The sequence below is a fragment of the Antrostomus carolinensis genome, unplaced genomic scaffold (genome assembly GCF_000700745.2).
Source record: "Antrostomus carolinensis isolate BGI_N321 unplaced genomic scaffold, ASM70074v2 scaffold26122, whole genome shotgun sequence".
Taxonomy (NCBI): domain Eukaryota; kingdom Metazoa; phylum Chordata; class Aves; order Caprimulgiformes; family Caprimulgidae; genus Antrostomus; species Antrostomus carolinensis.
This window is the reverse complement of record NW_010300582.1, coordinates 4,619-13,995: the sequence shown is the minus strand read 5'-3', so window position 1 is coordinate 13,995 and position 9,377 is coordinate 4,619.

Here is a 9,377-nt window from a genome sequence, read left to right as displayed (position 1 = left end):
ACTTATTTAATGGTGGAAACATCTTTCTATCTTAAGACAACCCAAATACTCTTAAAGTGTCACCATAAAGCTTGCCTTGGCTACGAAGCGCAAGATACATCCTACTCATATAGATCTGCAGTTACTAGAAAAGCTGTATCACATCGAAATGACATTCTCATTTTGATGCTAGAAATAAACCAAAGCAAATTAGAAGAAGGAGTAAGGAGGACTATTTTGAGAAACACTTTTCCTCAGTTAAAGGCAGAGCAGCATATGTTAGATGATACACTTTCCTTACAGATCCTACTACTAGCTTAAGTACTTTCCAACACCTCTTTATCATTAAGATTTGTTATTTGAGCAAACTGCTGACTGTTGCAGGAAAAATGTACATGCTGTCAGATAAACAGCCAGTTACCACGCAGCACGGCTTTAAGATACACTTTTAAAAGTTCTCTCTCCTGACACTAGAGACAGAGGCACAGCAAGTCTGTTCTCTCACATTCAACGGATGGGTGCACTGTCGCAGGACCTGGAAGCTCAATTTCCCACTGACAAGGAAATGGTTTACAAGGGATCCAACTGGGACTGACTGGGTTACAAGGCGAGCAAGCAGTGGTGTGGTCACACCAACAAGGAGCTTACAAGACTTGCCCAAGAAGCCACACGAGCACGGGCAGCCAGGCTGCAGTTCACTTTGGGAGTATCTCTACTGTCTGTTGCATCTACAAATATCAAACCAAATCCAAGTTAAGCTTTCAGAAGTCTCCAGCACTGTCAGACCAGACAGGATAAGATGCATATTTGTTGGCCAGTAAGAGCTGTGCTTTGCAGCAAAGGGAGAGGCTGTCTTCCTCGAGAATCTTGCTCCAAGCACGGGGAAATGGCACAGGATCCCAGCCCAAACTCCCAAGCTTGAGCTGTAAAAACAAACACGCTTCCTTTGTTTAAACAGAGTCCCGGAGAGCCTTGCCCCGAGCACGCCAGTGTGCCAACAGAAAGGTACCGCAGCCATCCAGGGTCACACTCGGTCTTGCAACACTGTGCCTGGAAGACTGAAGGAAGAACACAGCAAGATCCAAACTGGTAATAACCTCAGCATTTCTGGTGTCAGGCTCCAGGGAATTCAGTAGAGCCAACACATCTGGCAGCCATTTTGAGGAGGAGTGCAGGGTTTCAGAGGCCTCCGTGTTCCAGGCGTTCCAGAAATGCAGCACTCTGCATATATGCACAGACATACCTGCAGCTTATGTTTCTCATTTCCTGGAGGACTTGGATGAACAAGTGATCAGGCTCTAGCACCAAAGCCTCAACTACAGGCTGCTTTACATGAAGTCTCAAATGTTTGGCTGAAGCTGTAACTTCCCTCTGCCCCAAACTAATCTTCTGCTAATAGAAGCTGGGAAGGGAGGTGAAAGGAGGAGAGTAACAAATGATCCCCGTGTGCTCACTGCAGCGTAAATCCTGAGGTGGATCCTGCAATAACTCAGGCTTTACTCCTGCTAGAAAACAGAACTCTTAGATCTGCAGCTACAGCGAGTACGGATTCATCTGGCCCTCTCCCCTCCCAGCACCCCAGGGGGAAAAAAAAAACCAACCAAAACCCACAGACTTTGATTTGTTCCTAGTGAATTTTAGCCCTCTGAAGCTACCGACGAACGTGCCTGAACTGCTGGAAACACGTCTGCCCCGTTCCAGTGCACGCGCAGCACGCCAGGGACCCACGCGCTGCCAGGCGCCTCCGGTTATTTGCTTTAACCGTTACCTCAATCTTACTCATTTTTACAATGAAACAATTAATACCACGGTGAAGTCTTGAGAGATGCCTAGAAGAGTCAGAACAGGTTTCTTCTCAAGTGTTTTATGTTATTGTCCCATTTCTTATGTCTGAACTATAAGCTCCACAAGCATGAGATCCCACATCCACTGTACTCTTAAAGGACAGCTTAGAGAAGTGTTTTAATGGATGCTGCTACTCACAGGCCTGTGGAAGGAGGGGGAAAGATTAGTTTCAGACCAGCAGCAAGGTTTTAGCTCTCAGAGTAGCCTCCTGAGTTTTTTTTTTACTTGCTGACAGGGTCTAACTGCTATAGCAAGTGTATTAAAAGACTGATTCTGCTTCTCCTGGTTAATGAACTGTTCATCAAGGCAGCTCACTGCACTAACAAAGACTGATGAATGCTGTTCTTGCACTGCCGGCCCCTCTGCAAGCAGAGAGCATTTCCTGGGTCTTAGCATAAAGCCAGGGAAGTGCTAAAGAATGCTGTTTTAATTGACTAGTTATGACCACATTCTTCAACCTTTTACTGTAAGCATAAGAGAAACTGATTTTTAAATCTGAACAAGATACTTGATCTTCATAACCAAGGTAAGAATTAGCACTTTGGCAGGAGCACCACGGCTGCTTTCTTCCTATCTTTCATAGGTTCATTAGCATGCAGATCTCCAGCCCTGAGTGTTTGCTGCCAACAGGACCTGGAATTGTACAGCACCAACTTTATCTTCAGTTACAACACATCTCCTTTCAACTACACACCAATCAGTTGTACTATTCTGTACGATTTCGCTGAACCTTCGTTTCAAAAAGTTTCCTTGTTTGTCATCACAGGAAAGAATGGTGGCCAAGAGCTATTTCACCTGGAAGGTTTGGTGTGACCCGAATCAAATCTGCTCAGTGGAACACACACATTTCTGAATTTAAGACAAAAACAGCTCTGACAAAGTGAGTCTGACTTTCAAGGTTAATTTCTATGCAAACACCTGGAAGAGTAACTCATACAAAGCCTCTGGAAATTAAAGGAGATGTTTATCATTGCCTGTTCAAAAGACACCACACTGATACAGTCACCCTCTGTAATGCCAGTCTTGGGGCTTTTTCTAAAACAAGTCAAGTAGCATCACCTGAAATTCAGACCAGATTTGTGTTGTCAAGACTTGCTCTTGTAAACTTTTGGACTAGCTCCCACGGTCAGAACATTATGCAAAGCCTCCCTTAAATAAAATTTAAATAGCTACAATGAAATAAAATAATCTTCAAGAGTCATCCATATATCAGGAGTTTTTATCAAGCAAACAATAGCATGAAGCCACTTATCTTTTCAATTTCACACTCTGGAACTCTCACACATCAGATGCCTGTTGTTAGTCTAAATCCCGTAATTACTCTTCACTTTGCTGACCTCAAGAAATAAGTAAACAAATGCTCAAAGGAATGGCACCTTCTTCAATACAAACTGGGCCACAGCTCTCAAAGGAACCAGTTATAAGCAAACCTGAAGTTATTTACACACAGCATTCCTGGTGGCCATCTTGCGTCAAAGGCACGTTGATGCTACCGAGAGCACGCTCCGGACCCAGTCAGCTCTCAGGCTGAGGTAACGGTGACAGGAAAATAATCTGGTGTCTGGCAAAGCTTCCTTGGATAACTTCTTGGTTTTTTTTCAACAACTGGACTTTGATTTGTTTTTTGGGGTTTTTTTCTGTGCAGGGGAAAATAGTAATCCCAAGAAAAAATAAGGCAAGAACACTTATTCCTTCTCAGAAATCTTCTAATTAACTTACCAAGACTCATAACGAAGGATGCTGGTTACATTTGCCAGTTAGATAAAAGAAGAAGGCTTTTGGCTCTTCTATTGGACTCCTATTTATCCCAATGATGGATAGAGCTACAGCTGTTCTACCAGCTTCATAAAGAATGAGGCTCCCTGGCTTGCTACAGCAGGGCCTCAATGGCAGCCGTAGCTAAAACAAACCAGGAAACCAACCTCACTCTCAGTGCATCACAAGGGCCTCATTGAGGAACACAGAAAGTTGCATCATTTACAAATTCAGTTCTTTGAAACAGTTTTACTGCACCCAAATTACACACTTCTGTTCACAGCTGCTCCAAAAACCCGGCAGGAGAAGGACACCTGGAACCCAGCGCTGGGAGCTTCTACCTTATACATAATAAAAACCCACAAAACAAACTAACAGCTTCTGTCTGTTCAAAGTTCCTCCCCACTGCAACTCTCTTACCTTCCTACTGCAATTCTTAGATCAAAGAAGAGTTTACTCCTCTTAAAGATAAAAGCCAGACTCCTTTACCTGAAAGATGGTTATTAGGAATAGTGTCAGCTCTCTCCCCTACTCCAGCAGTGTCAGGATTGTTCCTCAAGCACAAACTACTCAGTGAAGGTGTCTATAAATTCTGCTCATTAATGTGGCTAAAGTTGTGATGCTCAGGAGTACAAGAAACAATCTTCCTGATGAAGCTGAAGATTTCTCAAGCACCAAAGCAGAGACCACCAACCTTCAGATAAGCCAGGCATGATTTTTGTTCTTTACAGACCTGTAAGCATGATGCAGTCACATTAAAACTAACAGTTTCAGGAACTTTCTGGTCTTGATTAGGTTCACATATTTTGTAAGTTATAGCTACTCAAAGCCAGTAGTGCAATTCCCATCAACTGCAGAGCATCACACACTGGACTTTTATCCATGGTGCAATCCCTTCTCCTGAGGGAACTAGTGAAAAGCAGCTTGATAGCAGCCAGCAGAACTTGGTTTACACTGATGTGAAAGTCTTGGGCACACATATAAAAAGTTCTAAATTAGTAACAAGGAGACCTGGACATCACTGATCAGGTCAGTACATTATTATTTCAGCTGCCACCAGGCAAGGAGGGGAACAGAAATGACCATTTCACAGGTCACCAATTATCCCATCATCTGGAACACTGCATTTGCTTACCATGCATCTTTCCAAAAGCATGGCCAGAGTTAGAAATAAGGGTTCAGCAACAGACAGAGAACAGAAGCAGGATTAAAACCTGACCATTACACGGCCAGGCAGCGAGAAGCAAGACGCTTGCAAGGAAAGATGAAGGTACACTAACATAATCTGTCCACATGCCAGTACAAGAACAGAGGAAGGCTCAAACTCAAAAGAGTTTAAGAAGCAGTGTCATCAGATATGTTATATTCCAAAATTTAATTTACTGTGTGCTTCTTTCTGCCTTCTAAAGCCACCAGTGTTGAGCACTGCAAGGGCAGAACGTGTGCTGACCATCAGTTCAAGTCTCTGGCAGCAATACTACCCTGCTCCTAAGACCCAGGTATTGTTCACAAGCCAAAGCACTAGTTTATTGTGAATCTGAGTATTTTGTGAATTTTGAAGCCAGTGAAGTTATTTACCTGTATCCTTCCTCAAACTGCTCCTGCTAGTCTCATGCTGGGAAGGAAGAGCTAAGCACAACCTCATGGAAACATGTGTTACCTGCCTTACCTGGTTTCCCTTTCTACTGTCACCGAGGGTCCAGCCTCCTCCCCGTGCTCTCCTGCCCAGGCAATCCTGAAACTCACAGGGAATGAGGAAAGTTCCCTCCAACATGATGAAGTACAACTTTTTGTCTCAGCCCTGACAAGCAGGAGAGTCCAATAAACTGAATAAATGGTATGTAAACATGTGATCACCTGATGTAATTAGTTATTTCTATTTATAGAAAGAACCTGGCCCACAGAGACTATTCCCTTGACAACCCATTAGTTATTACCCTCATTAACAGCTGACAAAAAAAAATATTAAAGGAAGTATTGTCTAAGATATTAAATTTCCACACTTATATACACAAAACTCATGCATACATCTAATAAATATGGATTTTAAAGTCTATAATACCACCTGTATCACACTGACGTTCTTTGATTTTTTTTTTAAATTAGTTTGGTTGATTATGAACTCTTATATTTGGGATATATCTGCTAGGGAATTGTCTATATTTACAAGCAGAAATCATGGAAGTCAATAGGAAGACTTGCTGACTTTGGAAAATTTGGGTCAGACCCAGAGATTCAGGCTTTGTGCACATCCTGACTCCCATTTCTCTCCCATGCATCACTCCTGCCTGTACTGCTGACAATAGTAACAATAGCCTGAATTCAATGCCCAGATTCATTATTAAGTGTTCAGATCTATATAGCACCATGTTCTTAACAGATTAGAAGTCATCTTCTCAAAGCAGGATGACACACAGGGCAGCATCAGGGAAAAGAAAGAGGGCTGAGGAACAACATAGCTCTAGTGAGAATCACTTCACCTAATTTTGTCTTTAAAGAACAATAAATGAAGAGACATCTCTGGCAGGGAGGAAAAAAAATAATCAAAACACAAGTCTGAGAGGTTTCTGAGAAGCGAACACATTCAGCCCTAGCCATACTGAATGTGTTCAAAGGAGATGGGGGTGAAAGGACAGAAGCAATACGGTGGAAAAAAGGAAAGCAGCACGTCAGAAGAGGATGAAGGACAGACTCACAAAAGCCTAAGTATGAATTTGTCTTCACAGAGGCAGAAATGAAGTATAATTCTGATGTCCACACGTGGACTAGGCTTTCCCCGAGAACACTGGGGAGGAGAGGGAAAAGAGCAGCACTCCAAATACCCACCAAAAATAAAAACCAACCCAAAAACCCTTAAAGCAGGGTTTATTTTCTGCCTTTTCCAGATCACCTTTACATCCTGCTCCTGTTGCTGCTCTCCTAGATGGAGATCACTGGGAAGTTCACATGATGCCTTGCCCAAAGTCAGAGGCTGCACAGGCAGGTGTTTCACACCAATCACTAGCCCTTGCCAGAAATCCAGCATGGGGTTTTCAGCCTGCTAAACTGCATCCTCGGGCCACTGCTTTCTGCAGGGTTCAAAGTCAGTAATCTCCAGCTCCATCTAGTTTACTTCAAGTGACTCGTGCAGAGCAGACGTCAGCAGAAATAGGTTAGAGTTGGGCTCAGGCGCTCGATTTCCCCCAGCTGGCTGAGATGCTCTTTGCCTTTTGTACTCAAGATCTGTTCCACCAACTGGAAGAATGATTTATACAATTTTTTCTTCTTCGTTTTTGGCTATAGGCAGCATTTACTCCATACTCTAAAAAGGTATGTAATTACATTACAACTGATATCTGTCAACCCCCTTATGAAAGAGAAGGTACAACACTATTTTTACTCCGTTTACAGAGTTAGTGGATACTGCAGCATTCCTTCAAGGAAGCTGGGCAGACATCTAGTGAGTGGTGGAGTTGGAAGCAGAGTAAATCGACTACTGTAAGAAGAAAAAGCCAGCTCTGACAATCTGACTGTGTCACAAAAATCACAAGTTTAGCCAGTAACCTGACGTGGCAAGATGCTTTTTGCTTACACTCACTTCTTTTAAATCCAGTACTTCATACCCCTGTAACAAAGCCACATTATACTCTCAGATACATTAGCATTTTCAAAAGTCCGAGCTTACTTCCTGACTGGTTAAAAAAACACCCCAACAAAACAGATATATCCTTCTCACATGTGATTTATAATGCAAGAGGCAGGACTCCCTAAATATTCAGACTCTCTAACACTTGTTTTCAGGAAGATACACCTCTTTCCTGCTCAGGAAGTAGCTGCTCCCTTTCTTCACAGCAGATTCCTGCTATTTGCTACTGACTCCAGGATGAATAAGGGCTCCAGATCACAGGAAAAACTCAAGACCCTGACACCTACGAGTGAGTCAGCGTAGCAACAGCAACAGTTTAACATCCATTTGTGTGGGTCAATAAACAGAAGAATTGATATTAGTGCTTTTACTATGTAGAAAACCTGTTTCAGTATCAGCACTACAACTGAAATCTCAAATTGACTGGGTCTGTCCTCCACAGGGAGACAGCCAGGAGCCCTGCCCGCTGTGCGAGCGTTCTTCACACCACTGAACAGCAACAACAACCCAAGTCATAAAGGTCAGTTTAAAGGGGGAAAAACAACATGTTTAGTCCTGATTTTTACTATAAATACACAGTTCTGTAGCTGAGGACAGTGCGGGGACACTCCCCATCCCAGATGTCCTCCACACACGCTGTAACAGAAGTACAGAAGGATGTTAGACATGCTCATCATGATCTGCTTCCCATTTATTACCCTCACCTAAAGCAGCACTGAGAAATAAGAGAGAGAGGAGAGAATTACAAGAGCATGATATGATTTTGTGGAATAAACACAGTAGTCTTCCCATTCCTAACTATAAGATCAGGCAGTTGGACAATCTGAACAGCACTGAGCTTGTATGTGATAAAAAGACACAAAGCAAGCTAAATGGAGGTGAATATATTTACAAGATAGTGCTAAAATCTCCATAACAAACAGTCATTAGCAGATTAGTATTATGAATCTAATCCAATTAAGAATTTCCTTTGCAAATGCCTGGAGGAGCTGGAATTCCTCTGGGAAGACAGTTCCACGTTTTGAAAGGCTCCCATGAGTCATGCCTGCAGGTCTGACATACCAGGAAAGACCAGCTCCAGAACAAAGCCATGAACTCCACCTCCAAGAGAGCCACTGCATCCTACTGAACTTCTTCAGGAGGTAACTCAAAAACGGAGCCCACAACAGCACAAAAACAAACAAACAAACAGATTTCTCAGTTCCACAAGTCCCAGTCAACATAAAATTGGCACTTTCCCAAGCAAAGGGACGAAACAGCTGAGAACTTCCCTTATTAACAGTCTCACACTGTGCCTTTCTTAAACAGCTTCAGATCATTACGGATGTTTGACGTCACGCTAGTCCATACAGCAGCCGTGTCTGAAGACAAAGAGTAAGGTAAGCAGTGAACTGTTGACTTTGACAGAATCCTAACACCTTGCTCCTACCACTTTACACTGATGTTGAGAACAGCAGCAGCGATTTGAATACCCAGCTCTTGCCCACACTGCAAAATCTGCTCACGCTTAGTTTAACACGAGCGACGTACACGCACACACACAGGTGAGAATCCTGGTTTGTTAAGTCCCAAAATTAGACTAGTTCATCAAATTCTTACTCTGAATGGTTTTCTGGTGCCTTCAGCTGAAGTTTGTAGATTTAGGTTGACCTTATCTGCCTTTGCATCAAGAGATTTAGGACAAAATAAGGAGAGCAAAAGATCTCACTGGTACAACTTTGCTGAAGAGAACTGCCAAGACTGATCATGTTACCACATCTGCAGGCACATGCGCAGTGACCCTCAGCACCCAGAATCCAAGCCAGTGCAACTGCTTTCTTCTGGTTTAAGATCATTTCTTCTGGCTGGCCACAACCCTACCAGAATATCAGAACCAAAGATACATAAAAATAAAAGTTGTTGCTTTCTAAAAAAAAAGTATATTGTTCTAACAAACTATCAGTTAAGACAGATACATCTAAATTAATGTTTGGAACAGAACAGCTCACTCCCTGATCTTCAAAATACAATTACATGAATATTAAAGTAGGTTTTTGCCAGTCATTTAATGTAAAAACAAAAAAGAACAAAAAGTCTGAAAATAAAAACTTCCTGCAGTTAAACTACAAGCTTTTTTTGAAGCTGTCAGAAGTGCCAGTGTGTAAGAGTCACACCAAGACATGTAATTCAGTGT